Source organism: Pseudopipra pipra, chromosome 3 (genome assembly GCF_036250125.1).
Source record: "Pseudopipra pipra isolate bDixPip1 chromosome 3, bDixPip1.hap1, whole genome shotgun sequence".
Lineage (NCBI taxonomy): Eukaryota > Metazoa > Chordata > Aves > Passeriformes > Pipridae > Pseudopipra > Pseudopipra pipra.
Genome location: NC_087551.1, coordinates 6,187,963 through 6,193,779, shown reverse-complemented (window position 1 = coordinate 6,193,779; position 5,817 = coordinate 6,187,963). Strand labels below are relative to the sequence as shown.

General features: G+C 47.9%; 1 long non-coding RNA gene across 1 annotated transcript; it reads right to left on the bottom strand.

Moving 5' to 3' along the window:
- Positions 1–3,321: 3,321 nt before the first annotated feature.
- LOC135410789 (uncharacterized) lies at positions 3,322–5,215 on the bottom strand. Its single transcript, XR_010428881.1, has 2 exons — positions 4,892–5,215; positions 3,322–3,549 (listed from the first exon to the last, which is right to left on the bottom strand). It is a non-coding gene; the product is annotated as an uncharacterized LOC135410789 (long non-coding RNA).
- Positions 5,216–5,817: the final 602 nt, after the last annotated feature.

Here is a 5,817-nt window from a genome sequence, read left to right as displayed (position 1 = left end):
GCAGAAAGGGAGGAATCTTACTGGTGAGGAAGATGACTTCCTCAGGTGTGGAGTAAAACCTCCATCAGCAGAAACTTCTCAGTATATATGGAACAAATCTGCTAGAAACAGGGTTTGACCTGCTTTAAGGCAGGACAAAGCACCAGACCTCCTTGTGAGGGCCACTGGAGCACAGTTTTCCTCTCATTAGCAGCACTACCACAGCCACTGACCCCTGTCGTGGTGCCATTTTCTAGTGTAGTGTCTGGAAGAAGGCAACATCTCAACACAGGGATTTGGATATGGTGCCTGCATTTTTCCCCTCTCTGTCCTTTTCCAGGCTTTGGGAACAAATCTTAAATGCTCATCAACCTTCAAGACAACAAATTAAGTAGGTCACGTCATAACTTTGCCAGCCTATTTATTTTAAAAGAGTAAACCAGCGATGAATTCCGTACAGCCTGTCTCTTTCAGTAAAGGCACCATCTCCTCTCCAACTCAATTTACAGTGTTAGAAGGTCGATATTTTCATGGCACTTCTCTTCGACTTAAAAGGAGATTTTTATGAAGACACTTCAGTCACTTTCTTTCTTCTATGTTTTTTCTAAATAAATTAGGAAGGTTTTTTGTGTTCAAAGGCAGTGCTTATGTTCTGGTTGGAAACTTCTTTTTCTTTTTTTTTTTTTTTCCCCTTGCTGAGGATTTCAGCTGGATCAGCTTCCTGAATTGAATTGCTGAATTAACACCAGGGCGAACGCAGAGGCTGGCAGGAGAAAGGCAGTGAGCACATCTGGCTGGAGGCAGGGGGTAAGGAAAAGAGACAGTCTGAGTGAGGAGAACAAAGGGAATCCAACCCCTGGTCGCTCTCCTTAGGGTCTACCTACCCCGCCAAAGGCACTCACAGCCGTGGGGTGGAAACTCATGAGCGATGGCAGCGTAAAGGCACAGCTGTCCCTGGAGCCGATTTTAAACTGTAGCCTTTGTTTTCCTTCCAGATCCTGTGGGGATACGAGCAGGTTCCTCTCTGAGGTCAAGACATCTCTGCCACAGCAGCAGCAGCAGCAGCACCTGCAGGTGTTTGCTCCCCCTTTCCTCTCCCCTGGTGCTGCTCCATGGACATCCTTGTTTTTCCCAAGCATGAGCCAGTCGATCAGGGCCGGTGCAGAGGAGAGACAGGATCCCGTGCTGGCGAGTGGCCGCCTGGCCTGCTGCAGCTCCCGTGGTCGGGCAGGTGTTTAATCCCAGTGAAGGTTTTGGAGTCTGCTGAGCAGAAGGGTCAGGAAAACGCTGCCCAGCTGGAGCCAGGACATGCTGCAGCCCTTGCTTCCGTACGCTCCGCATCCTGCTGTCAGAGCTGTCTGCAGGCTGCGCGCCGCGAAGGTGTCCTGTGCCAGGAGCTTCTATTGGGGGAGCTTTAGGGACACTCACCCTTCTTCTCCTCCCTTTCCCATTTCCCAACTTATCTTTTAAAAGGGGGCTCAGGGGACAGACTGTCTGCCTGAGCCCTGTCTGGCACCAGGTGGGTAGTGATGGATGAGGCTATGCCCCAACCTGTCCCCATGCCCTAACCTGTGCCCATCCAAAGGCCCTTGCCAGACCCCAGCAATCCCCCATGAGGGCAGTGCATGTCCTGTGTGCTTTCATCATTTGTGTGCTTACACAACTGGCTTTGTGACTCACCCTTCTGGCTTCTGCAGTTGCGTTTAATGAACTGAAGGCTGAGGTTTCGCCCCACAGAGAACAAAGCCCTCCTGGATGCAGGAGCTGTATCATCCATGAGCAGCACATTCCCGAGAGCTGCTGAGAGCAAATGCCTGCACCGGCTGTGTCCACCCCATTCCCTGCTCTTTGAGGCACAGAGGATTTGTCTGTGCGCTGCTCTGAGGTGTGGACAGTGTTTAATATGGACACAGGCTTTTTTCTGCCCTACACAACCTGGTGGCTGCTCAGTTTCTGTCTAAACTAGTGGTGGATATAAGACACAATCACTGAAATCTTAGGAAATACCAGCATTAAAACCACTTATGTTTCAGTGATCTTCCATAGTAGTGCTTGAGCCTCAAGAAGTAAGATGGATACCTATAGGAAAAGGGATTTACAGTCATGTCCCAGTTTTGCCACAGCCCTTCCTCTCTGACTTCACCCAGGTTAATTCTCTTGATACCGTGAGTTTCCCTAAAAATCATGAGGATAATATTAATTTTCATGATTTAAAACTGCGGGGAAATTAGGTAGTGAATATTTGTTGAGCTGAGATCTCCAACAAGGACTTACAGAGGTTCTGCAATGTGGCATAGAAATGTTCTGAGTATGGAGAGCATTGCAAACCCTGCTGCCCAAGCCTTCCTGTCCCACCCAAGGGCGTGCAGGGCCTGACTGTGGTTCATAAGAAACATCAATAGATCATTGATTTTGGGTTTAACATAAAGAGAAAGGCTGTGTTAGTGGAAAGGCCCCAGCTCCATTTTGTCTAGAAATCCTGCCCGTGCTGGAGGGAGTGATTTGGTGGGCTTGGTTGTATTCCGTCAAAGGTTGGACTTATGGTCTTAGAGGTCTTTTCCAACCTTAATGATTCTAGGATTCTATGAATGCTCTCAGGAAGGGCTTTGCTCTATGGGTATAGTTAAGCTATAGCAGCTTGTAGCCTCCTGAAGCCCTTTGGTGAGTGCCAGTACCCAGATGGATTTGAATTACTGGTGCCTATGGCTGTAGGCAAGTTCCTCTGCATTGAAGCATTAAAAGCTTCACCCATATGTGTTTGTGTGGGATCCCCAAAAACCAACAGAGCCTTCCTGTCTGCTCAGGCTTTGAGCTCTTTGTCTACAGCGCTGGTTACAACTGGCTTTTGCAGTGGGGCTGCTTGTCCTTGGGAATTGAAGTGGGACCCTCAAATGGTCCCAGTTAGCTATGGTCTGGTTAGCAGTGGTGCCAGGAGAGCTGATGCTGTTTTATTCCCAGGGAGAATATGGAGTACTGCAAAATGTGCAATGTTCCTTTGGCCTTTTCCTGGGTTTTCCCTCCCTCAATGAACCCATCTCACCTTTCTTTCTGAATTTTTTTCATTACCAGGGCATAATGCAGTGTGGACATGCAGGTTAGGAGCTCCAGCTCCAGGCGAAGGGGACTTGTGGGTTGACAGCAGACATCTGCCCAAGGAAGGCACAGGACCAGATATTGCTTTGGTTTTGTTATAGGGCTCCTCTGTGACCACCAACAGCTCTGGAAACTGCCCTCTGTTTCCAGTTCATTGCTTCCTAAACCATTTGCTTTGCAAAACTATTGCAGAGTTTGATTCACAAAAGTGCTCTGAGGCCTTGGGTGTGAAATATTATGACAAAAGAAGGCATTCCAGCTCTTTATTGCATCGCACATTTTAAATCATGGAAAATTGGACTAAAATACAGTAAATTTAGCATAAAAAGGACTGCTTTCCAATTGCCTGTCAGGATCCCTTCAGCCTCATAACTGCTTTCGTGTGAAGAAATGAGTGTAATGCCTGTTGATAGTTGTTTGTTCCCTTGTTGTCTTGAAGTTGCTGGAAGCAATTTACAAGTTACTCTTGCTTAACATCTAGGAAGAGAAGAGGATGGAAAAATGTTTACTTGTTTCTTCTTGGTAAAGAGTTGATTCCCGAAACAACAGGCTGGGATGATTTGAGACTTGCCATTGGCTTTGGAGGGTGAAGGCTCTGGCCCTTTGTATCCCCACTGCTTGGCATGGGAGGCACTGAGCAGAAATGTGAGTGTCAGGCCCAAGTTCCCATTGTTGCCTTTGTGTTTGTGCCATTCCCGTTAAGGAGAAGGTTATTGTGGAGAGAGATGTTATCTGAAGGACGGGATCATTTACTATTTGATACCACAACATCTCTGTGTTGGCACAGAGATTCTTTCCCTCCAGTGTGTGGTACAGTCACACTCATCCCACCCGCTCTCACTCTGGCTGTGCCACTGTCCCTTTACTGCCAAACCCAGCATTTTGCTCACCTTGTGCAAATCTGAAGACAACATTTTCAAACATTTTTATCAGCCGGGGTTTGGTTTTGCATGTTGTCTTTGCATGTGCATGTCTCTTCATTGGCTGGCCAGGTTGGATGGGGCCAACCTGGTCTGGGGGTCCCATCCCTGCCCATGGCAGGGGGATTGGAATTAGATCATCTCTAAAGTCCTTTCCAACCCAAACCATCCTATGACTCTATGACTGAGGAATGGCATTTGGAGCTGCAGCTCAATGACAGAGTTTCTGAGGGCTTTTTAAACCACATGCTCCCTTCACAACCTGCCCAGGGATGACAACTAATACTGTGGGGAAGATGTGATCATCTCCCGGGGACTGCACAGCTCCCACAGCACTGAAAGCATCACAATTTGTTCTTTTTGACTTCCTGCAGACAGTCTAATTATACGAAAAAAGCATTGCCCTCCATTTGGTCAGAAGATGTATTCTGAGCTAAGTTTACCTAATGCTTTCCTGATTTGTGTGGTTTTTGCTCTTTTTTTCTCCCCCCTTAAGCTGGACAACAATGTGATCTTAGTCCAGCAATCAAACATGAAAGAGAGCCCATATGTATAAAGTACCCTCCTCATGCTGGAACTTATCCAAAACAGACAAATTGTCTTCATACAGGAGGTCTGGATTTGCCTCTTTCCAATTAAAAAAAAAATGAAAAATCCGGCATGAGAAGTGTCTTGGGATAAATCAGGGCAATGCAGTGGCCATTGTCAGTGGTACTGAGCTGTGCTGCCAGACCTGAGAGCTCAGGGATGAAGTGAAACCATTGCCACGTGCAACTGTGTTTGTGCAAAGCTGACACAGGGAAGTTTAGCGGTAGGAGGGGGGCTGTCACTTGTCCCCTGTGCCCCAGGGTGAGCACCAAACATATTGGATTAATGTCTCTCAGAGAAGGCTTTCAAACCTTTTCACTGAAGTCCACACTTGGCTTGACCTGAAAATCTCGGCCAGTGGGTAGGAAGGCTGGGAGTGTTGGCACAAAGAAGGGCCTGGCAGCTCTTGGCAGTTTTGGGGGTGCAGTGATGTGGTGGATGTTATTGAGCTGTTGGGGGGTGATAGTGCTACTGCTACCCTTCTATGTTTTACTGCCAGACAATGAACCTCTCAAGGCCAGACTGGATGAAGCTCTGAGCAGCCTGTTCTGATGGAAGGTGTCTGTGCCCATGGGATGGTGTGTGGAATTGGATGATCTTTAAGGTCCGTTCCGACCCAAACCATTCTATGACTCTATGGTTTCTGTGACATCTATGATTCTATGACTCCCTGGAAGGCTCTGGCCTTGAAGAGGTTGGAGAGCAGCTGTGCACCTGCTGAAAGTGATGGAAAACTTTGCAGAAGGCAAATCTGTGGGAGAAACACATGGATATTCTCGGGAGGAAAAATCTCAGTGTCTCTATCAAATTTGCTGTTCCTTATTCAAGCTCTGTTTAAACATGCTTTGGCAGCTCACAGTAGAACTGCCAGGTGGAGTAGATAGTCCTGTGGGACTCCCTGGCCTTGCAGATCTCCTCTTCTAAAGCCAGAGTTATCTGGTCTCACCTCCTTTCTAAGGTTTGTTTGCAGACCAAACAGCCCCCAACAGTGACTTAGACATCAAAGCTGGGCTCTCTTTCCATGTGGCCCTCTGGTGTGGGTGAGCCCAGCTCCCTGTGTGGCTGCCTTGGTGCCATTTCCATCCCAGGGCTGAGATTTGGATTGGCAGTGCTGGATCTTGCATATATTTGGCTCTTAAAGTATGTAGCTCCTGGGGCTTCCCACCTTCCTGCTCCCCATCAGCACTGGTGACCCTCAGAGATGGAGCAAGCCGCTGCTTTCCCTTTGGCTCAGGGA